We start from the raw sequence: 25,427 nt of genomic DNA, 5'->3' as shown, positions 1-25,427 counted from the left end.
ATCTGACGGACTTTAGATTTGAAACATGCTTCAAATCTTTCCGACGGACTAGAGTCCGGTCGAAAAATCCGCTCGTCTGTATGCTAGTCTGACGGACAAAAACCCACGCTATGGCAGCTATTGGCTACTGGCTATCAACTTCCTTTTTTTAGTCCGGTCGTACGTCATCACGTACGAATCTGTCGGACTTTGGTGTGATCGTGTGTAGGCAAGTCCGTTCGTTCAAAAGTCCGTCGGAAGTCTGTCAGAAAGTCCGTTGAAAGCCCGTCGGAAAGTCCGTCGGACCAGTCCGGTCGAAAAGTCCACCTGTGCGTACGGGGCGTTTGAACTCGTAAAAGCCCTCACCTGAATCACATTAATTTCACTTGAATGGGTCACATTTTGCAGGCTAGGGGTGGGGGAGTGGTTGGGGGGAAGAAAAAATACAGCTCAATTGCCTGTTTTTACCTTCACCTCCAACCACAAGTGTAAACCCGGCCTTAATCTTTCTTTATTAGTCCCAGCATTACTGTAAACGTATATTTAGCTTAACATCTGACTGTAGATTTGCTCATAGACAGGGCCACAAACAAGACGTTGGCCCTCGTTTCACACACAAAAACATACTTTGTATGTTTATGCAAAAACATTTTGAATGTCTGATTGGATAACAATGCGTCTTCTGAAAAAAAAAAAAAAACCCACGGAAATTGGATAACAAGCCGAGACAGGGAGCGTGTGTCCTCATCTAACCCCAGCAACCTAATGTAAAGGAAATGTCGGAGAAAAACTTTGGAAGACCAGCGGCCAAAACTCCAACGGAGCATCTTGCGTCGCCTGGCAACCCTCCTCCAAATAACATAAAACGGCCCTCCGTTCTACAATGAATGTATATATAAAATATGCATTCAACGGTCTGCAGACGCAATGCCTAAGCCCAATGGTGGCTGCAGGAAGTATTACGTTACTTTCTAGGGTCATGTCTATCCGTCAGATGTCACATCAAGCACTAGGCGTCGTCTTGGCAACAGCCGGGCTCAGAATAAATCTATGACAATCCAGTTTAAGTTGAAACAGACGGGAACCGACCACACCTTCCCTAAACGTTGTCTTTTTTTTTGGTGTTTTTAGAATGAAATGCTCCTTACTCATAAGATTTATAACGTCATTAATTTGTCTGCGTCTGCAAAGGTCACGTTCAAGTAGGGGATAATTAATGGCTCTCTTCAGACTTCCAATGCATCCCCTTTGATCACTGAAAACTGTCAGGTTTGAACCAGAAAATGCGCTGTTCCTGGCCCGCCACTTGGTGGTGCAAGCAGTACGTTGATCGCTGAGGTTTGTGGAAGGTCTGTAGTCCATTATTAGGTTGTATACCTAGCCCATTGTATTTCAGTTGTAGCGATAATTGTTAAAAGTCATTTTTGGAATCATTTTTGCCATGTTTTCATTAATATATATTATAGACATTGCTGCTATTGCTCCCTCTAGTGGTCTTAACATTAGACCATGCAGTGGGCATATTTACAAAAGTGCTGCAAGAAAATGAATTACAGAATAAAACAATAGTGAATTGTGTAAATTTTTAGGTGTGTAGCGCTACCCTTGTGAGGGCCGCTGGTAGAATCTGTACCCCACTGGTTGCCCCGACTCTGCAAGTCACCTCTGACATCCTGGGTTCAGTCATTATTACCTTTTGGACACAAATAATAAAAGACTTTCATGGTTCTGATAACACAGTTTAACCACTTCTTTTTTTTTTTTAAAGATATTTTTATTAATTTTACAAATCAGTTGTACAAAACAAGCACAACAAACATACACTTAATATGCTCGGTCAGTCATTGGTAAACAGTAATAACATGTAGCTCATATAAACAGAGACAGACATTGGTACATCTGCTAACATTAGCACGCAACTACTCATACAAGCAATTCGTCTGTATATAATGGTACCAATAATTTGCATAAATTATATACTATCCCGGCGCGACCTGTATATGCCCCAACTACATATCCTACAAGGTGAGGGTCAAAGGGCTAGCAAGCCATCTACCCCAAATTTTATGGAATGTTTTTGTCCGTTTCCTTATTTCGAAAGTAAGTTTATACAGTGGTATCACATCATTGATTAATTTTAGCCATAGGGATTTCAAGGGTGTTGATACACCCTTCCATGACATCAGGATGGTCTTTCTAACGTAAAAGTAGAGGATTCGTAGTAATCTTTTGGCCTGTGTTGGTAATTGTAAATCTCCAAAGATCCCCAACAGGCCATTTTTTGGGTGGATGATATTAGGGAGGCCTAAAGCAGAGGAAATGAAGGAGCCTACTTCCACCCAGAAGTCCCGAACCACTGGACAGGTCCAGAAGCAGTGCATGAAATCAGCACTCCCTCCACAACCACGAAAGCATTCAGCGGAGGTCTTCAGCCCCATTTTGTGTAGTCTGGCCGGGGTAAGATGAGAATGGTGAAAAAATTTAATCTGTATAACTCTATCTCTAGATGAAATGACCGTGGCTTTATATGTGTCTCTGAATTCAGTCCAGTCTTCCTCAGTAAATGAGATGTCCATGGATGTCCATTTTTCCTGCGCTTTACTAAATCGGGGGTTAACGTCCGTCATTAGGGCCGCATAATAGGTAGAAATAAGCTTATTAGGGTCTGGTTGTCTTAGTAGTCTCTCTAGTGGGGGCAAATTAATGGGATTCTTTAGGGAGCCAAACTGAGCTCGTATAGCATGCCTAAGTTGATAATAGTGGAACAAATAAGAGCGTGGTAGGCCAAAGTCTAAGCTCAGTTGTTGAAAAGTTTTAAACCCTTGGGCATCATACAAATGACATAAATATTTTATTCCCTTAGAGTGCCATCGCTGAGTGTCGGGCAATGAGTGTAGTTCCTGCAAAGTAGGGTTGAACCACAGGGGATTATTTGGGGATGTGGACCAGGAATATTTAGAGATTTTTGTAATGATATATCGAAAAAGTAAAAGAGAAGTTGCTATCATAGAGGTGCCTGGTCGACTTGGAACCCTACCTCTGTAAACAATGTTATGTAGAGTTTCCATGGAAGACACAATGGCTCCCTCAGTGGTAGTACATGCATTTGCCGGGACCGGACATAGCCAATCATGCACATGCACTAACTGTGATGCTAAGTAATAAAGAAAAAAATTTGGAAACGCCAACCCCGCCATATGTGACGGCAGCCTTAACGTCTCCAGTGCCACCCTGGGGGTCCCCCCACTCCACAGGAACGTTGTACAAATCGTATCTATCCTTTTAAAAATAGATTTGGGGATTTTGCAAGGGGAGTTAGTCAGCACGTATAGCAGTTTCGGTAAGTAGATCATTTTAAGTAGGCTTGCTCTTCCCATAAGATCTAGGGGCAAGTCCATCCACTGCTTAATTTGTTCCTGTAGTCTATTCAGTATGGGGTCTAAGTTATTAGTAATATAGGTGGATAAAGGCGATTGTACCAATACCCCAAGGTATCGAAAGGAAGTTACTACCTGTAAGTTGGAGTCCGGGTGGATCTGGGAGATTGCTGCTGAATCCAAAGGGAACAGGCTGGATTTGTCCCAGTTCACCCGGAATCCAGAGAAATCTCCAAACCTATTAATCTCGGCCAACAGCGACCGAAGTGATGTATTAGTATCTGCCAGATACACCAAAGTGTCGTCTGCATACAATGAAATACGTTCCTCAATGGTAGCAATAGGCAGGCCTTTGATGGAAGGGGATGTACGAATTTGAGCCGCCAGCGGTTCCATAGCCAGGGCGAACAGAAGCGGGGATAAAGGACATCCCTGCCTCGTGCCCCTTGTAATGGAGAATGATTTAGTGATTGAGGAATTAACGTGCACTCGGGCTTGGGGGGATGTGTAAAGTAGTCTAATCCATGCCACCATGCGAGGACCGAAACCATACACCTGCAGCACACGAAAGAGATATGGCCATTCCACACTATCAAATGCTTTACATGTGTCCAAAGACACAATGGCACGGGTACGTGAACACTCATGAGGGTATTGCAGGTTGTGGAATAGTCTGCGGATATTCATTCTTGTGGACCGTCCAGGTATAAAACCCCCTTAGTCACTATTGACCAGGGACGTAACTACAGTATTTAAGCGGTTTGCAAGCACTTTTGCTAGGATCTTAACATCCACATTTATGAGGGATATTGGGCGGTATGATTCACATTTAAGTGGATCTTTGCGGGGTTTCAGCAGGAGCACGATCAAGGCCTCTCGCATGGTGGGGGGAAGGATACCAGCCTCCAAGGCCTTATTATATGTACGTAGCAGAAATGGGCACAGTAAATCCCTGAATTGTGAATACCATTCAGTGGGATAACCATCCAGCCCGGGAGTCTTGTGGGCTGGCATTTGAGCAATGGCTACTGCAATCTCTTCAACTGAGATGGGAGCGTCTAACATCTCCCTCCCCTCAGTAGAAATGGAGGGGAGAGATATGTCAGCAAGGTATTCGTTTAGCTGGGGTTCAGTGTACTCAGCTCTAGAAGTGTAAAGTTCTGTGTAGAAGTTTAAAAAAGTTTCCATAATATCCCCAGGGACCTCACTCATTTGGCTTGTCTTAGTATAGATACGAGGAATGGATACTGGAGGGCGATCAGGCCTTGTCAGATATGCTAGAAGGCGTCCAGCCTTGTTACCATGTTCAAATGATTTCTGTGCTGTGTGTAACAGTTTCTTTTTTGTAAGGTCTAACAGACGTATTTCATATTCCCATGTTTCTCTTGTGTCTGGAGTCGGATCAGAGGTATATACAGATTCTGCTTGTACCATGGCAGTTTCAAGTTCCGCTGTATGCTGTTGGTTGTTTTTCCTCAAGACCCCAGTGATGGACATAAAGGTGCCCCTCAATGAGGCCTTGAAGGCCTCCCACTCAATAGAAGGGTCCACTGTCCCCACATTGTCCCTCCAGTATTCCTTAATACCTTGCCTACATGTTCCCTGTACCACCTCATCCTCCAGCCAATAAGAATTTAACCTCCAAATGGAGGGGGTAGATCCTGGAAGGATGGTGAGGTCCACAGAAAGGGGCGCATGGTCTGAAACCCCTCTAGGTAGATAGGAAGTTGCAGCGACAAAGGGGAGAGTGTCTGCTGGGGCGAAGGCCATATCAATTCGAGACATGGTGTGAAATGAGTCTGAATGACAAGAAAACTGACTATCATCTGGGTGTTTCCAGCGCCATAATTCAGTAAGGTCATAAACCTGCATCCAGTTCAAAAGGGAGGGAAAGGGTCTACCCCTACCCCCCAAGCGATCCATGGCTGGGTCCAGTACAGCATTAAAATCACCAATATAAAGGAGAGGTCCGGGGGGTCTATCCAATAAGTACAGTGACAATTGCAATAGTACCTCTGCCGAAAAGGGCGGAGGAATATAGAGGTTAACAATAGTAAACGTTATTGAGGAGATTTGTAGAGTAAGTACGACATATCTCCCATTTGGATCTGTCTTGACCTGTAAAGTTTCTGCTGGGAGGGATTTAGCCACTACGATAGAAACTCCCCTAGAGTAATTTGTGTGCGTAGCATGATAACCCTGAACCAGCCATGGACGCCTAAGGGCCCTCACCTTAGTGTCAGTTAGGTGGGTCTCCTGTAGACACACCACATGAGGACGATATTTCTTTAGGACTGAAAAAACGAAAGATCGTTTTTGGGGGGCATTCAAACCTCTAGTATTCCATGACACTATTTTTAAGGACCCTGACATTGTAAGACAAACAATATATCATGATCATAAGGACAAATAAGCACATATTTATCTAGTATCTCACAGGCCGCGCCGGGCCACATGCATTCAATGATATGTATAGCACATTTCAAATACCTATGTTTACTCGAGTCTGCATTGCCAGTATACAGGCCCGAGTAAGCCAATAAACCGTTCCGAGCAGCATCTATATAAATTGCAAAAAAGAAAAAAGAGGGAAAAAAACAAAAAAAAGTACAAAAGAGCACAAAAAAGTGCAAACCTTGTTTGAAAAACCCATAACCCCCACCCCGCTCGGCCATCCCCAACTTAGCGAGCCTTGGATCCCAAAACCCAAATAGACCCCTCTTACCCCGTAAAAAAAGGGGAAAGGGAAGTGTTATTAAGGGTCCAACTATTCCGTGGTCACACCACTGTCTGGTGGGGAGGTAACGTGGAGATCAGTGTGGCTCCCAACTAACAGTAGAAAAAAAATAAAGTTATGTCCTGGTCCAGGATGTCTTTTCGGTATGTTTTATGGGAAGACCCAAAAAAAAAAAAAAAAAAATAAGAAAAACAAGAATAATGGCAGGCCAAGCAGGAATGTTAAAGGTTGTTGCAGGATTATAGATCTTTCTTCTTTCTCTTCTCTCCTTTTCCCTTCATTATAAGACCTCAGGTATAGGTGAGTAGCCCCACATGATGAGGTTGACATTTAGTGGATGGGGGACTGCATGGTTTCATCCATAAGGAGTTCAGCAGAAGGGAACATTAAACAGGGGAAGCTGTCAGTGACCTCTGCGCCTGTCTGCTGGCCCGTAGCGGTCGTTAAGCCAAGCCATGGCTTCTTTAGGGCTAGAGTAAAAGTGAGCTTTACCATCGAATATGATGCGGAGCTTGGCAGGAAACAGCATGGCATATTTCAATCCCTCCTCACGTAAACTACTCTTCACTGCTGAGAATGATATGCGCTGGCGCTGCACCTCAGCAGAGAAGTCAGGATAAATAGAGATATTGTTGCCGTTGTATTTAAGCGGACCTTTCTCTCTTGCTATTCGTAAGATGGCCACTTTATCCTGGAAATTGAGGATGCGAGCGATGATTGAACGTGGAGGTGCTCCCTCTGGGGGAGGACGTGGGGGTGTACGGTGTGCCCTCTCACTCACATATGAGAACGATGGCGCATCAGTGCCAAAGATATCTCTCAGCCAGGAGTATAAAAATTTTTCAGGGTGAGAGCCTTCCGCGCGTTCAGGGAATCCAACAAAACGTAAATTGTTCCTTCTAGAACGATTCTCCAAATCGTCAATTTTGGCGCGGAGAGCTGCTAGTTCCCCAGTATTATCTCTCACTTTAACAGTTAGGGGGTGCATAGTGTCCTCCACGGAACTAATACGTTCCTCCATATCCCCAGCCCTGTCACGGAGGTTTTGGACATCCTGCTTGAGGAGTGAGAAATCCATTCTCATGGATGCTATTTGAGTAGTGAGGGAGGCCTTACAATCTTGTATAGCCAGCATAATGGTGGTTAGGGTTGGTTCAGCAGGGGGATTCAGCTCACCATCATCATCAGTGGATTGCTGGGGGTCCTGAGTGGTCTGGGGGTCTTGTGATAACTGGGAGACAGTCTGTGTACGGAAGATAGCAGGAGTAGAAGCACTCACCCCACTAGCAGAGCTCCGGTCATCAGATAGATTCGCCTGCAGCGTGGCTGCCTGAGAGGCCTGTGTCCCGGCGCCATCTTGCCTCCGGAATCCCGCCAGACGGTCTGACGTAGATGGGGGCCAAGCCGGCCCGTATTTCACCATGGTAGCCAGCCTGCCTTGTGCCCACCACCGTGGGGAACAAATTGAGACCTTCGGTGAGGATATAGGACTCAGGATGCCTGTAGGATGGTTGTTGAGAGCCGGAGCGCTGTAACTATGTGGCCGCTCGCTCCACCATCAAGCCACGCCCCCCCAGTTTAACCACTTCAATACCGCCCATAGTCATATGACGTCCGCAGGAGGGATCTCCCATCATGGGAGGGCGTCATATGACGTCCTGGGCTTCCCGGCCATCAGGGGGCCACGTCACTCGGGAGTCGATGCGCGTGCCCAGCGGCCGCAATGTCGGCCGGGTGGCTGCGATGTCCATCGGGCACACGCGATGGCCTGATAACAGAGCAGGGACGTGGATCTGTGTGTGTAAACAGAGGAACACCGATCAGTCTCCTCCCCTTGTGAGTCCCCTCCCTCTACAGTTAGAATCACTCCCTAGGACACACTTAACCCCTTGATCACCTCCTAGTGTTAACCCTTTCCCTGCCAGTGACATTTATACAGTAATCAATGCATATTAATAGCACTGATCGCTGTATAAATTTGAATGGTCCCAAAATGGTGTCAAAAGTGTACGATATGTCCGCCGCAATGTCACAGTCATGATAAAAATCACAGATCGCCGCCATTACTAGTAAAAAAAAAAAAAAATAATAATAAAAATGCCATAAAACTATCCCCAATATTGTAGACACTATAACTTTTGTGCAAGCCAATCAATATACGCTTATTGCAATTTTTTTTTTTTTTACCAAAAATATGTAAAAGAATACATATTGGCCTAAACTGAGGAAAAATTTTTTTTTTTTTTTAAATTTGGGATATTTATTATTGCAAAAAGTAAAAAATATTGTGTTTTTTTTGTCGCTCTTCGTTTATAGCGCAGAAAATAAAAACCGCAGAGGTGATCAAATACCACCAAAAGAAAGCTCTATTTGTGGGGGGGAAAAATATAAAAATTTAATTTGGGTACAGTGTAGTATGACCGCGCAATTGTCATTCAAAGTGAGACAGCGCTGAAAACTGAAAATTGGCTTGGGCAGGAAGGGGGTGAAAATGCCCAGTATTGAAGTGGTTAACTTTGTTTACTGTAGCAAGAAACGCATATCAAAGTGAACAAACATAAACTTGTACGTTATGTGGATATCTTAGGTAGCAAATCACTAGTGGTAAATGCAATAATGCTGGCAAAGGATATTTGTTAGAAAGAAATGCAAAGAAACACAATACTGTATGGTTAAATGCAGTCAACCCCTTGTTCAATTAATTGATGTGAACAGGCAGAAGAAAAGTAGGGGAATGACTTTTGACAGACCACTCCTTGCTGTACCTCAACCCACAGGCACAAAACACTGTGACAAATAGCAAAACATTCAGCAAACTGATGGATCTGTAATTTGACTGGCTCCTTTAAACAGAGTCCCAAGTAGTTGAACAAAAACCCTTTAGGTTCAGTAACAAGAGTCACTTGTGTAGATGGGGGGGGGAGAAGCAAAAAGGTTAAAGGTAGCTCCGTCTTAAAGTTAGCTAAAGTCTTTAGCTAAGAATTAATAAAACTCTATATGAGGCAATTCTGAATGGTAGAGCAGAGCAATTCAGGTGGTATGATTTTAGTGAGCAAAGAATGCAGAATCTGCCTGTGTTGTTTGAGCACAAAGCGATCCCTGTTACTTATTGCTAAAAGGTGTTGTGGTACTACAGGTACCAGCAATGTGAAGAAAGGCAATGGTGTCTGTATACAGTGTCTATGTAGTTGCATGGGCTTATATACTGTGGTACTACAGGTACCAGCAATGTGAAGAAAGGCAATGGTGTCTGTATACAGTGTCTATGTAACTGCATGGGCTTGTATCCTGTGGTACTACAGGTACCAGCAATGTGAAGAAAGGCAATGATGTCTGTATACAGTGTCTATGTAGCTGGATGGGCAAGTGCCCACTCACCGATACTGTAATTTATGATGCTGCTGATGATGAAGAGGATAATGGCTTTACAGGATCTCCCTCAGGGTCCTGGCTCAGGGGATGGCGTCCGACCTCCTTTGTACTGCACTGCGGTCCACCTGGATCAGCTGTAAACGTGGTGCAGATGGAGCAGAAAGGCCCCCAGGCTGCCGCTGGACAGTAAAGCAATGCTGTCCGCAGATGCCCCTAGGATACACGTGTGGTGACTCTTTCATGCACAGGCAACGACTCGGCCACAGCACACCCAGACACAGGGTCCCTGCTTGCAGATCCAGGCCGGGGTTCCGAGAGAGCGATCTCGGCCTAACTCAGCCCTTTTATATGCTCTCCCAGAATTCTGTGCTTTTCTTTCAGCAGTCTGGTAGTTGTAGTTTCAAACAGCCCTACTAGAAGTGAAACCCCAGCTTGCTGAACTACACACCCCATGATGCTTTGCTCTGCTCAGTGCTCTACCTTTGGGAAATGACAACATGGAGTCCAGGTTAACACTAGGGGTTACTAACTCCACAAACACCGCACTGACAGTGTCTTCTGAATTGCATGCAATGCAACAATAGCCGGCTCATGGCTACATTCTCCTCCCACTTGAAATCTTTGGTCCCCAAAGTGGCAGGAATCATTAATGGAGAAAAAGACTATTAACCAATTTGTAATAGCATCAAACACATTCTAAACTCAGCAAATATTGACACACATCTGAATTTTTTTGGAAGCATTTATACACGCTTTTGGTTAACTCAAAGTCAGTTTTCCGACAGGCCAGGGCAATTGTCGTGTCCCACCCATTAGTGTCAGAGGTCGGAACAGAGTCGCCCTCTACCCAATTGACAGTAAAGGGATTAGGCGTTGGAACTTGCCTTTAAATGGTAGGTATCAGGTCATCAAAGTTCTCTCCTAGAGTATCATAAGTGAGTCTCTTTGGGGGATTTATATTTCGCCTCAACCTGATGAAAGAGTGCTCTTAAGGTATCTGAACGGAGTTCCTTTTTGGGCTCCTGACATGGGCAAGGCTGCGAGACTCCAATGGGAGATCCATAGCTGCAGACTCAAGGCCAGACCATGGAATAGAAAGATTGACCTCCTCAGTAAATCCAGGGATGGGCACTTGATGTTCCCCACTTACTCTACCCATAAGGGATGTTTCAGTCTCTGAAAGACAATCTGGCTCAGGCAACAATAAATTATCAGAAAAATTATCACATCTTGTATTTCTCTTTCAGAGGTAGGGCTGGTACTTTCAAAATTGACCTGGTCAGTCTTTCAAAAAGATGGTAAAATTTCCACCTCCTGGCTAGATGGGCTTCTCACTGCCCTGGACAATTCTCTTTCCCTACTCATTCCGCTGGTTCCCGCATTAATCTCTATTGTCGTAGGCCACAACCAGTAAGGCACTATTTTCTAGACCTCATTATCTTCCTCTGCTGCTTCTTCCTGCACCACAGTGGGGGCAAGAGCTTGGCGATGCGAACGAGTCCTGGGTGAGGTTGGTTTTGGAGGAGGTGAAGGAGATACTTGAGGCACCCTGACAGCATTAGACAATGAGAGCAAATGATTCCGATGTCACATCTTCAAGGGTCCTGATAAACTGGCAACCCAGGAAGCTGTTTACAGATGACATAGGGTTGAGATCGGTTTTCCGGGGACCCCCAAGTTCTTTAACAACACACGGTCTCCAGGTTGTAGATACTGCAATCTCACTTTCAAATCAAAATTTTTCTTGTTCCTTAGCTCTCTAGTTGCGGCATGCTCCATAGTTTTCTCGTATGCCTGCTTTAGATTTCTTTGTAGACTTTCGACATAACCCCTTTGAGAAGTCAAAGAGGTATTATCAAAAATGTTCCAAAGGCTAGATCAATCAGTAGGCGAGCTTCTCTTCCAAACATGAGTCGATAGGGGGAATGACCGGTGGCATCACTCACGGTGCTGTTGTAAGCATGGACCACAGCAGCAATGCGATTTCCCCAGTGTTGCTTCTCCGTGGACAAAGTCCACAGCATATTTAACAGTGTTCTGCTAAACCCCTCTGGTTGAGGATCACCTTGAGGGTGATAAGGTGTGGTCCGGGACTTCTTTATGCCCAGCAAGGTACACAGCTGATGCACTAGCCTGCTTCCAAAGTCCTGTCCTTGGTCGGAGTGGATTCTGACAGGTAATCCATAATGCACAAAGAACTTCTCCACAAGGACTTTGGCTACTGTAGTAGCCTGCTGATTTTTAGTAGGGTAGGCCTGAGCATAGCAGATAAAATGGTCAGTCACCACCAAGACATTACTTCTTCCACCTGTATCGGGTTCCAGGCACACAAAGCCAATACCCACTAAATCCAGAGGCCCCTGGCTTTGCAGGTGTCCCATGAGAGCAGCCCGAACTGGCAATGTCTTCCGCTAAATGCATGGCAAACATGAGTGACAGTAACTCTCTATCTCAGCTCTCATGTTGGGCCAGTGCAACCTACCCCTAACTAAACGAAAAGTTCTCTCTGTACCTAAATGTCCATGATTGTCATGCAGGGCCATCAAAACTGTTGCACGGTGTTTCTCAGGAAGAAATAGTTGCCATTTTTCCTCCATATCCTCAGAGGGACCTCGCCTATACAGTAATCCATCTCTCAATTGCAATTTATTCCACTCCTGATGTAGAATCTTAGCTCCAATTACAGAACTCTTCATCAACAAGTTTGGATCCTGCTTAATCAGTGCTTTAGTAGCTAAGTGACACTGTGGATCCTGATCCTTCCTCAGATCCTTCTTGCACAATCGAGGAAGATCCTCGCCTCATACTTGCGTCAACCCACAGTAGCATTTGGGCACTTCAGTGGGATGGACCCCTATGGACTCAGCTCCGATAGTCCTTTCAGTCGCCGGGCCATACCTTGTCGCAAAGCCTGCACACCTTCAGCAGTCCCAAAGGTCCAATCTTCTGGCTCCTTCACCCGCTGGTAGGGCCTATGGGATAGGGCTTCGGCATCTTGATTCCCAGCCCCAGTTCGATACTTCAGACTGAACTGGAATCCTGCAAGTGCAGCCAACCACCTATGCCTTGTTGCATCCAACTTGGTGGAGGATAGGAGGTAGGTCAAAGGATTATTGTCCGTCTTCACCACGAACGTGGTTCCATATAGGTAATCCTTCAACTTATCCATAACGGCCCATTTTAAAGCCAGGAACTCCAGTTTGTGGACGGGGTAGTTTTTTTCAGATGGGGTGAGACTGCGACTGTTTTAAATGAATTGTAAATAGCATAATAGTATACCCACTTCAGAAAACTAGAGGTGCCGCTCCAGGATCCTTTGTCCCAATCCAGTGGCTCACACTGTGGGTACTGGCTGGGGAGAGCCCATCCTGGCTCAGTGCACTAAGTCCAGCAAAAGAGATGTCCTAAACACCAATAATTGCTTGAGTAAAAGCATCCTCAGCCCCAGTGTCAAGCCACACCTCTCACACGTTTCACCACTGGGCTTAGTCATGAGGGTGAAACACGTCAGTGTGTGTGGCCTCGACGGAGCTGGACTGAGGCTGCTTCTTATGCTCAAGTGACTGTCGGGCATGTTGGTGTGCAACATTCGGGACATCTCTTTTGCTGGACTTAATATAATAGTATAGTCATGTCCATATATGGTCAATGACATCACCAGAGAGACCCCCCCCCCCATTGTACATAACAGCTTTCATCCATCGGACCTGTCATTTGATGGGAGGCCAAAAACTGTGTTTATTTTATATTTTTTTACTGTTTCTTTTTTGTGAATGAATACCATATACTCATTCACAAGGGCCATTTCACAGCCCCTCACTTTTAACCCCCTCCCCCCAATCTTACCTGACTAGCATCCTGTATATGGAAATATATACATATATACATAAAATGTGTAAATGCTATGTTTTTTCTTAATTCAATATAGGTGCGCTTAATAATTTTTAACAAAAGGTAGAAGATTCCTGTGAATAGTTCCCACTCCTTTCTATGAATAAGGCCAAAAGAAAGATTATAGTTCAGAACTGATCTTTCTATAGACTTGCCATGAGATGAGAGCAACAATAAAAGACACAATCAGAAAAATAAGGGAATATGGCAATCACTATATGCTTATACAGAGAGACAGGGCTCATTTGGACTGCGTGAAACAGCACACATTGGTAATGTTATTTACATTAAACTGGTATAATTAATATATATATATGAATACATATATAATTATGATATATTAAATAAAATAAAAAAATGCATTAAATAACATCTATCGATATATATATATATGACCAATGATGTGTGAAAATGGTGTAAATGAGCCAAATGGATCCTCTAAAGCTGCTATTAAGAGGTATATAGGTATATATTTTTGTTATGAATAAATTGCTAAAATGAGTATGTATATTTTGTAAAGAGTTGTACAAATTGCTGGTGTTACAGTATACAAATCCTGTAGAAAAATAATGCTAAAAATGTATAGTGTCATACCGTCCCCTACCACTAGGTGGTATGTGCAGCACATCTATCACTGAATTCATACTTTCAGAAGGTATGGTGTCTGTTAGAAAATAATGAAAAAAAAAAGTTTTGGTAACCCATGTAGTAGAAAGGCTGATGGCCAACTGGAGGTTCCAGTGTTTTGCATTCATCTCCAACTTCTTTGGAAGACTTGTAGTGTAAAATGTATGGCAATTCTTTTGAAGATTGAGGCCAATGATATGTAGTAAGAACACAATATTGGATAATGACTTTCTTGGGTTTGGGATGGTGAGCTCACAAAGCTAACAACTCATTCTTCTTATGATATTGACTTGTTCTCTGCTGCTCAACAATCGGGGGGGCTGCATAGTGTCCTCTGTGCAATGTATGGGGCTACCGCAAGACCGACGTCACATTACTGCATGAGTTGCTATGCGCTTTACTGCAACATGTGGTAACTTACGCCACACATACTGATTTATTGTGACGCCATTCATTTTCTAGCACACTGCAATGCATGGCAATGCGCTGTACTGCGCTGTGTATCAAAAATAGGTTATGTGCAATTATAAGTATATTAAAGTAGTGCACAGTGGTGTAGTGGATAGCACTTTCGCCTAGCAGTATGAAGGGTTGCTGGTTCGAATTCCAACCACGACACTACCTGCCTGGAGTTTGCATGTTCTCCCTGTGTCTGCGTGGGTTTCCTCCGGGTACTCCGGTTTCCTCCCACACACCAAAGACATGCTGGTAGGTTAATTGGATCCTGTCTAAATTGTCCCTAGTATGTATGAATGTGAATTAGGGACCTTAGATTGTAAGCTCCTTGAGGGTAGGGACTGATGTGAATGTACAATGTATATGTAAAGCGCTGTGTAAATTGACAGCGCTATATAAGTACCTGAAATAAATAAATAATAAATAAATAGCCTAGTAGATGATAGGCTCAGCAATGGCATGCAATGCCAAGCTGCTGCTAACAAAGCAAACAGATTATTGGCATGCATGAAGAAGGGGATTAATTCAAGAGATAAAATGATAATTCTCTCGCTCTACAAGACTCTGATCCGGCCGCACCTGGAGTATGCTGTCCAGTTCTGGGCACCAGTCCTCAGGAAGGATGTACTGGAAATGGAGCGAGTACAAAGAAGGGCAACTAAGCTCATAAAGGGTCTGGAGGATCTTAGTTATGAGGAAAGGTTGCGAGCGCTGAACTTATTCTCTCTGGAGAAGAGACGCTTGAGAGGAGATATGATTTCAATTTATAAATACCGTACTGGTGACCCCACAATAGGGATAAAACTTTTTTGAGGAAGGGAGTTTAACAAGACTCGTGGCCACACATTAAAATTAGAAGAATAGTGGTTTAACCTTAAACTACGTAGAGGGTTCTTTACTGTAATTTCGCGTACACACGACTGGACTTTCCGGCAGAAAAGGTCCGAATCATTCCGTCGGACATTACGATCATGTGTGGGCTTCATCAGACTTTTTCTTTCTAAAATTCTGACGGACTTAGAAATAGAACATGTTTCAAATCTTTCCGACGGAATCAGTTCCTATCGGGAAAACCACTCGTCTGTATGCTATTCCGACGGACCAAAAACGACGCAAGGGCAGCTATTGGCTACTGGCTATTGAACTACCTTTTTCTAGTCCTGTCGTACGTCATCGCGTTCTAAACGATCGGACTTTGGTGTGATCGTGTGTAGGCAAGTCCGTTTCAGCGGAACTGCGACGGAAAGTCCGGTCGTGTGTAAGCGGCCCCTGGACGACGTAACCTATTACGAAATGCGTAGGGCAGAGCGACGAGCTGACATCACCTTGTGTTGCTATTGATCGTTCCAGAAGGACGGGTTGGTCTGTGTGCTACCGGCCGGCGCACCAGGCAATAAGCACTTATATCTTTCCATGTCATGCACATCCATCCATGATTTTGAAACGACATGAGGAGATTTTGAGTGTCAGGAGTTTCGCTGGGCGTTTCTGGAGATCGCAACATTATCAACAATCTATCGAGGATAGCTGATATACCTGATATGCTCTGGAAGGCTTTTCTATACGCAGGCTTCCCTTGATCCTCTGTAGCGGGGGATCATGGGCTTCTGGTAAGCAGTAACCCCTTACTAATGCCAGCCATACACGGTTCAAATTTCGTAAGAATTTTCTTTCGAAAATCGTATGAAAGAATTTTCGTATGAATTTCGCACCACTAGTGGGCTGCAACAACGGCCGATTTTCATGCGGCAATCAAATTTGAGGAATCGGACATGTTGGAAATTTTTAGAAAAACAAACGATTTTCTAATCAATGATGGGGGAATCGTGCGAGAAATTTAATAAGAAAAGAAAATTTACGGAATGAAAAGAAGATTCCCGGCCACAAAAATTATTTTCTGTAGCAACATGCGGTGAAATTGGGGGCTTGGTCGGCCGAATTTCGAAAATCAATGGTGGCATCATCGGATCACAAAAAAAACTAACTTTCTGATTTTGAAAAGAAAATTCGTTCAAAATTCGATTGTGTATGGTCTGCTTTACCGGTGGTGGATTTCTTCACTAGTTTTCCTTTTATTTTGAAGATTGCACCATGTATGGATGGACTTTTATTGTTCACGGTGATACTGCTGTGTAGTCTCTTTCGACTTGTCATGAGATCACTTTTTGGACAATTTCACACATTATAGGTGTTTTGCCAACCTTTTATTTTATTTTTATTTTGTTTAGCATGTATATGATTGCGCCTATTGGGATTTATGACCATTTCAATATTAGGTTGTGTAGGAGAACACACGGATTTAGCATATTGTTTCTTGAATCATTATTTGCATTATTATCATTATATGGAGTTTTGATGTTATTTTTATGTTATTTTAGTTAGCGCCACATCCTTTGCAATATATTCAATGGCTCTGCATTATGCGGTTGTGCCGGGCCGGCCGGGTACCTGGACGGGTTCCTACAGCACCGTCATCCTCTGGCCTCCCTCATCCGCTCCGGGGACCTCTCTGCCTGTCGGCTGCTCTCAGAACGTCACACAGGTGTCTCGGGCTCATTTAAACTCACAGCGACCGTTACCGCGGAGGCCACCGGAGATAGCCGAGTTTTGCCAGACGAAGCCAAAGATCTGTCGGAGAGGAGGGGAGCGGGGGAAGTCGAGCGGTGACGGAAAATACGAGCGCGGTCCGTAGGTGGCCGAAGATGTGTGTAGTGTCCAGAAAGAGCCAAGCGGGAGCGGAAAGAGCCGAAGTGAGCCGCGCTGAGTCTGGCAGTACAGCGGTGCTCAAATGAATGACTTCGCGAGTCGCGAAGCCATTCATTTAACAGGCTGTCTGGCACTGAAACCGGCCCACTGAGCCATCAGCCCACCAGGAAACTCCCAGTAGTCCCGATGGCCAGGAAATGCCTTGTGTCATGTGACTCGTTAGTGTTACAAGGTCTCAGGTGTGAATGGGGAGCAGGTGTGTTAAATTTGGTGTTATCGCTCTCACTCTCTCATACTGATCACTGGAATTCAACATGGCACCTCATGGCAAAGAACTCTCTGAGGATCTAAAAAAAAAGAATTGTTGCTCTACATAAAGATGGCCTAGGCTATAAGAAGATTGCCCAGACCCTGAAACTGAGCTGCAGCACGGTGGCCAAGACCATACAGCGGTTTAACAGGACAGGTTCTACTCAGAACAGGCCTCACCATTGTCGACCAAAGAAGTTGAGTGCACGTGCTCAGCGTCATATCCAGAGGTTGTCTTTGGGAAATAGACGTATGAGTGCTGCCAGCATTGCTGCAGAGGTAGAAGGGGTGTGTGTGTGTGTGTACGTGGGGGGGGGGGGTGTCAGCTTGTCAGTGCTCAGACCATTCCCCTGCACACTGCATCAAATTGGTCTGCATGGCTGTCATCCCAGAAGAAAGCCTCTTCTAAAGATGATGCACAAGAAAGTCCGCAAACAGTTTGCTGAAGACAAGCAGACTAAGGACATGGATTACTGGAACCATGTCCTGTGGTCTGATGAGAACAAGATAAACTTATTTGGTTCAGATGGTGTCAAGTGTGTGTGGCGGCAATTAGGTGAGGACATGTACTGTGACATACTGAAGCAGAGCATGATCCCCTCCTTTCGGAGACTGGGCCACAGGTCAGGATTTCAAAATAACGACCCCAAACACACCTCCCAGACGACCACTGCCTTGCTAAAGAAGCTGAGGATAAAGGTGATGGACTGGCCAAGCATGTCTCCAAATCTAAATCCTATTGAGCATCTGTGGGGCATCCTCAAACGGAAGGTGGAGGAGTGCAAGGTCTCTAACATCCACCAGCTCAGTGATGTCATCATGGAGGAGTGGAAGAGGACTTCAGTGACAACCTGTGAAGCTCTGGTGAACTCCATGCCCAAGAGAGTTAAGGCAATGCTGAAAAATAATGGTGGCCACACAAAATTTTGACACTTTGGTCCAAATTTGGACATTTTCACTTAGGGGTGTACTCACTTTTGTTGCCAGCGGTTTAGACATTAATGGCTGTGTGTTGAGTTATTTTGAGGGGACAGCAAATTTACACTGTTATACAAGCTGTACACTCACTACTTTACATTGTAGCAAAGTGTCATTTCTTCAGTGTTGTCACATGAAAAGATAGAATAAAATATTTACAAGAATGTGAGGGGTGTACTCACTTTTGTGATAATATGATTATTATGCAAACAAATATTATTATAGAAACACATATTATTATGCAAAAAATGTTTTTATTATTGCATTTTAAAGTGGTTGTAAACCCTTTACAACCACTTTTTACTACAGGCAAGCCCATAATTAGGCTTACCTGTAGCTACACTGGATATCTCCTAAACCTGCACGGTTTAGGAGATATCCCTGTATTTGCATGTGCCGACGTCATCGGCACATGCGCACTTAAGCAAACTGAAGCAACGGCGCGTGAATGCCGTTGGTGAGGCCATTCCCTGGTGCCAGGGAGGTTGGGGACCGATGCATTAACCCCTAGACATCCTCTCCCCACTGTATATAATCTGTACATTAATGATGTGTTGTATCTAGTACACCATCACCAAGCGCCATATCCAAACCACCTAAATATCAGCATGTTTCTACATTTCAAAAAAATTGTGGAAAAAAATGACAGCACCTTGAAGTGTCTTCATTCTAAAAAGGGGTCATTTAAGGATTTTCTTACTGGCTTGGCATTTTTTTATGTTTTATAAAAGAATGTAAAGTGAAAGTTTTTTTTATTTTAATTCCTGACGTTTTTTCCTCTATAATTTAAAGATAAAAACCTCAGCGGTTATTAACCACTTGACCTCCGGAACATCAGGGGCGATCAAAGGGTTAAATGTGTACCTAGACAGTGTACTGTGGTGGGAGGTGCTTTTACTAAGGGAAGGCATAGATCCGTGTCTCTTTTTTGCAGGAACACAGGGTCAATGCCTTCCCTATTGACAGAATGACGATCTGCCTTGTTTACATAGGCAAATCGCCGTTCTGCCTGTGTACTAAACAATCGGCGGGTGCCAGCGGACATCAGGTGAGCGGAAGTGAGCGGAAGTGAGCGGAAGGCGGCGCGCCCTACCCGGAAGAGCTGGATTATGTATATATATGTGATCCGGCGCATAGCTGCTGCAGTGTTGCAGTAAAACTGATAGAGGGTGGTCAGCAAGCAGTTAATACCAAAAGAAAGCTCTACATGTCTTAAAAAAATTATATGAACTTTATTTAAATGCAGCGTTGCATGAGTGAGTAATTGTCTGTCAAAGTATCACAGCACTGAAAAATGACAAATGGTTAGAGCAGTATTTTCATTTAACAGGAGTTTCCCTTTAGCCATCTCTCTGGTTCTTTCATTAACACCTGGAATGGTTCCAAGCCATGTGGTTACTGCATGTGAGTCCCCGGACTTTCAGACCGTCTGCATTCTCTGTGTTCAGTTTCACTTCTCCAAAAAGTGATGTTTTCAATCGTTGTTTCCAGTAACTACAGCAGAGGATGTCATTTAAAGCTGATGGGGAAACATCAGTTGAGCAGACATAAAGGATCTTGGATACTGAATAAACAAATATGTTTTAGCTCTGGGAACCTAACAAAGACCATGTTTTCCAAATTTGTAGAACAGCATTATAGGAAAGCTACACGCTTCAAAAATTCAATAAAATGTGTTTTGCTGGATGGAAATGCTCTTCTGTATAGAAAGAAATCTCTCTTTCTATACAATGATTATTGAATTCAGAATTGTTTGCTGTAACTATGTGCATGTATACCAAAGGAGAACTGGTGTCTTCACGGGAGAAAGTTTTCATTGGTCAGGTGCAAGGCTTTGTTAATCTTGGAGAACCATGGTCATGAAACTCATTATTTTGTAGGTGGGCCCTCTAGCCCTTTCCTGGAGCTTCAGAGAGGCCTTTTGATCAGCAACTTAATAGGAATGGGGTGCCGAAGCACCAACACATCCTACCGGTTTCCAGTACCGCCACCCATCGGTTCTCTTTGCAGGCCATAGGCCTAGGTAGAAGTACTTCACACTTTAACCCAAAAGCCTCAAGTTCTACGGTGGTCCAGATACAATTAAAGCAGTATTAAAGCAGAGTTCCACCCACAAATTGAACTTCCACTTATCCGGTTCCTCCCCCCCCGCCGGTGTCACATTTGGCAGGGGATACCTGTCTAATACAGATATTTGCTCCCATTTCCAGTGAAAGATCACCGCACCGATCTACACCATTTCTGACCCCTCAACCTCCCCTCCTTCTGGGAGACACACAGGTCCCACAAGACAGCAGGGAGCACTCAGAACGCACAGCGCGACTTGCGCATGCGCAGTGGGGAACCAGGCTGTGAAGCCACAAGGCTTATCTTCCTAGTTCTCTTGCTGAAGATGCTGGAGCCTGCACCCAGGAGCCGAAGGATGGGTCGGCTTCGGGTGAGGACATCGCGGGCGCCCTGGATCCCCTGATGAAGTCACGTGATGACGTAATGCGTAGGGAGTGGCCGTAGGTTGAAGTACACCGGAAGTGACGTGAGAGTGCCGTCCAGACGCCTTAACAGCTGATTTATGCTTGTTTTTAACATCTCATTGTAAGGGTCCAGTTTTTATATTGAAATAAACCTCTATGCTTTAATATACTACACTATTGGAACTCTTTCTCTCTCCCACCTTTATTTACCTCTCCCCCCTCGTCCTCCAACCCCCCCCCCCCCCCCGCGGAGGTGACGAGGCCATATGAGGACTTGGATGTGAGGTCTAGTACAGATGACGCCCCTGGTGGTAGAAGTTGGAATAACGGAACAGATCCCCGTTTGTTACTACATGTTGTTTTATCAAGATATAAAGGTGAGGGTTCTGTGAGCTCACTCTTTGGATGTAAACTTCTCCCTGTCCACTGTTTCTGCTGGAACTACTTATGCATGATTTCCTTCTTTTGGACATTTTTAGATGACCTCTATTAAGAGACTACCATCACCCTGAATCTTATGCCCCGGGATTGATTTTTTTTTTTGCACTTTTGTTTTTCAATTAGTGAACTAGAAACACTTCAGATTCACCGATTTATATAGTGAAAAGTTTTTTATATTTCTGCTGTAGCGCGGGATCACGTTATGGGTTTAATTCACTTGAAAGTGCAGTCACTGTAGATCCGAGGGGGACATGCAAGGAAAATAAAAAACAGCATTTTAGCTTGCACATGATTAGATGATAAAATCAGCAGAGCTTCCCCTCATTTCAGATCTACCCCTTAGATTTAGAGCGACTGCACTTCCAAGTGCACTTTCAGTGCAAAGTGGATTTGCCTTTTGTAAATAACCCCCTTAGTGTCATTTTGAAGCTTTATTCAGTTGTAGTGTTGTAGTTCCACCTGTCACCCTGCTCAGCCAGGTATTCACTTCCATACACATGTTGACAGACAAATGAACAGTCCTTCAGCTTGTTTTTGTTGTTCTTATTAGGGGATTAAACTTGGATGGGGAAAAGGGACATGGGATGCCCAGATAATTGGTCTTATTGAATTGAACAAAGAATTTTGGATCTACATTGGCAGTATCTAAAGCTCCATACTCTTCCAGCGCATCACTTGAGTAAATTGGACTTCCTCTACTGCTCAATCCTAGATTCCTGTCACATTTAGCACATGGTTAGGCCTCACTCTGAATACGTCCCAACTGTTCAATATCTGCTATTTGCTGTCAGGGGTCTGCAGGCCCCTTTGGTGTAGCAACCAATAGTGATGAAAAGAAGTACTTTTGTGCTAACTGAATCTTGGTGAACTACTAATCCCAGTAAGTCCTGTGCAAGTCCTGCCAACCCTCCTGGCTACAGCAACTTGACTCGCGACATCACAGTCTCTCCCTCTGGCTTCACATCCAATCCTGGCATGTCTCTCCCAGAGCTTCTCACGGTGCCTGTCACTCACCGACCCCAGAATGGATCCCTCCTACTGTCTTGCCCGGCAGTGCTCCCTGCTGTCCTCTTCCTGTGTTGCTTTCTTGTAATGATTTTACTTGAGTAAAGCTGACCATAGATGGATCAAAATTCAATCCATCTATGGCCCTTCCAGTTTGAGAGGAGTCGCACCGCCTCCTGCATCCCACTGGCTGATCAAAAAATAAAAAAAAACATGAATTCATGTATGGCCAGCTTAAGAGTCTTCATATAGTCAAACATAATATTAATACATGTAGCACTGCCCCCTTGGGGGGTTGCTTAAAATTGCATGTTCTTCTGCGCCACCTTGACCCTGTGAACTTTCCAGCCCTCCTGACACTCTAGGTTCAGACATGTTGGTATACATTTAAATAACACACTAACACAATGCAGATTGATTAGATCTCTCAGATTTTACTTAATCAAGAGGAGAGTCTTCAAACAGGGTATTAGTCAGCCAAATCCTGGATAGAGCCAAACAGCCAAGACTCAGTTGAAAAAGTCCCCAAGCAATTAAATGACAGTTGAAAATGACATATAAATGCACACAGTAGCAGACAATAAATGAATGGATCTCTAAAAAGGCTACTGGTTACCGTCTATAATACCACTGCTATAGGGGAACCCCAGGCCGGCTTATAATACCTTTAATCCTAAAGAGATTAAGTAAAATAGGTAATAGTGGTGTGTTCCCTTTAAATAGCGATGGAATAACAGTTTTCAGAAATACAAGGCCTTGCAGTTATCTTCACCGGCAGTTGAAGCTCAAAGAAACAAGAAATCTAAGTGTGGCAGTGACATGCAGTCAAGGAAAAGCAGCTGAGACTGACCAGTAGTAATCCTTAGGATAATCCAGGTATAAGATGTCTGTATACAGTATCCTGTGGAATATGCTAGTGGCTGGTAGTGGATTTGTGGGCAGGTGTCCTCTCACCAATCTGGAGAACAGTGTAGGAACTTCCTGAAGAGTGATCTAAGTTGATTCTTCCATCTGCAAACGGACTAGCTGCTGGAACAGTTAGTCGTCCGATCCTTCTATTTACAGTGGTGCTGCGGAGGTGCCCCTTGTTTAGCAAGTGGCGTCTGACCCGCCTGGGTCAGAGCTGGGAGCCGCGTTGCCACGTGGTAGGCCGCAGTCCTCTCTCACAACAGCAATGGGGTGCTTACTGGATGGAACCCGGGAAGCAAGAGGGTTTGGGCCTGGTCTGCTGATTCCTTTATTGACTCTCCCAGAGTTCTCTCTCTGGAGCAGATGGATTGCTGGGAGGTGTAGTTCATGGATAGTTCTGCAGATCCAGGATGTCTGTTCAGGAGACTACAGTTCCCACAATGCTCCAAGCTTGGCTCGGAAATATGATGCATATAATCTGAGCCCAGCACTAGGGGAATACAGAGACAGTCTAAGAAGGTAGAGGTTAAGTCTGCAGTGCCAGATAACTGTAGTCCGCTGTCCGCTACATACATAATAAGCACAGCATTCTGTAAGTTCTGTTCTGTGAGTATAATACATATACTCAAATTTTTTTAGTTACTTATTTGGTAAGGTTGAATAAAGACACCAGTCCACCCAGTTCTATCTGTGTGTTTATTTTTGAAACTATCGGCACTTTCCGCTGACACCACTGATTGTGGAAGGAGTTCCACATCTTTACTGCTCTGACAGTAAAGAACCCCCTATGCAGTTTAACCGCTTCTCCTCCAATTTCAATGAGTGGTCATGTGTCTTCTTAATGTCCCTGAAAATAGTTTTTTCCCTATGCTAGACTCACCATTGAAGTATTTGTATATTGTTATGATATCTCAGCTTAACCACTTCCCGACCACGCTATAGCCTAATGACGGCTACAGAGCGGTCGGCCAGTTCTGAGAGAGCTGCAGGGCGTGGACGGTATGGTCTGTAATCGTTGTCATCCTTGGGACACAACTGATCACAGATCGGGGTACAGGGCCAATCACAGTGGCCATTTACCACATGATCAGTTGTGTCAAATCATCAGTGATATAAGTGTCATCAATCCCAAGAGTCAATGGGAAGCCTCTGATTCTAGCATTGCGGTATTTCAATGAGTGTGCCAAGCTATGTACGCAGTGCGCATGCACGAGACCGGGAGGTGCGTGCTGGGTAGCCAGCAGCACTGTATCCCGGAAGAAGCTATGAGTGGGCTTGAGATGCCCACACTGAAGATGGGAGCGTGCTTATTAGTGAGAATACTGTGAGTAATTTGCATAATTATAGACGCAATAAGACTACATTTACTACATATGCCTGTCATGGACGTACTGCACATGGTTCTACAACTGGCCGCGGGCGCACGGGTCCATTGGGACGTGTTCCAGTCCATAGGCATTTAGCAGTGAATAGACGCGCGCCAATGCGCATGTGCGTGCGCAGAACGTGGACGTGCGCACACTAACACAGCTTTAGCGCCCAGTGATCCTTAAAAGGGGCCTCTTCAGAATGCATCCTTGCTGTTTGATCTGCAGCTCATCCTGTACCCGATCCTGAACCCGCATCTGCTCCAGTGTTACCCGGCTTCTCCTGACCTCGCTGCTGTCTCCAGTCCTGACCCCTTGGCTTGCCTTTGACCTGCTCTGTGTTCCTGTTTGTTTGATCTCCTGTTGCCGATTCTGCCTGGACTTGACCATTCTCTGCCTGCTGCTTCTGTCTGATTGACCTGCTGCTGTGACCTGGCTTGTCTGACCCTGCTCCTGTCTGCAGTCCTGCATCCGTGTGCATCTGCCTACAAGTCCTGCATCCGTGTAAATCTGCCTACAAGTCCTGCATCTGTGCACACCTGCCTGCTACTTCTCAGCGTTCCTGCATCCACAGCAATCAAGCCTGTTCCTGTCTTTGCCAAGCTGACTTCATCTCCAGTCAAGCGGATCCTGCAGGCTCTCCTACTCCGCTGTGCTCCGAGGGTCACTGTTCCCATTCCAGTGATCCCGGAACCAGAGCCGTACGAGAGGTCTCCCTCTGCACGTCAGGCTCACCTCTCACGAGGGTGTTTTTTAGGGGGGAAAAAAATGCCTGGAACTCTGCTTTAAAGCTCACCCACTG

The sequence above is a fragment of the Aquarana catesbeiana genome, linkage group LG05 (assembly GCF_042186555.1).
Source record: "Aquarana catesbeiana isolate 2022-GZ linkage group LG05, ASM4218655v1, whole genome shotgun sequence".
NCBI classification, from domain to species: domain Eukaryota; kingdom Metazoa; phylum Chordata; class Amphibia; order Anura; family Ranidae; genus Aquarana; species Aquarana catesbeiana.
Note: the sequence above shows the minus strand (reverse complement) of the source record.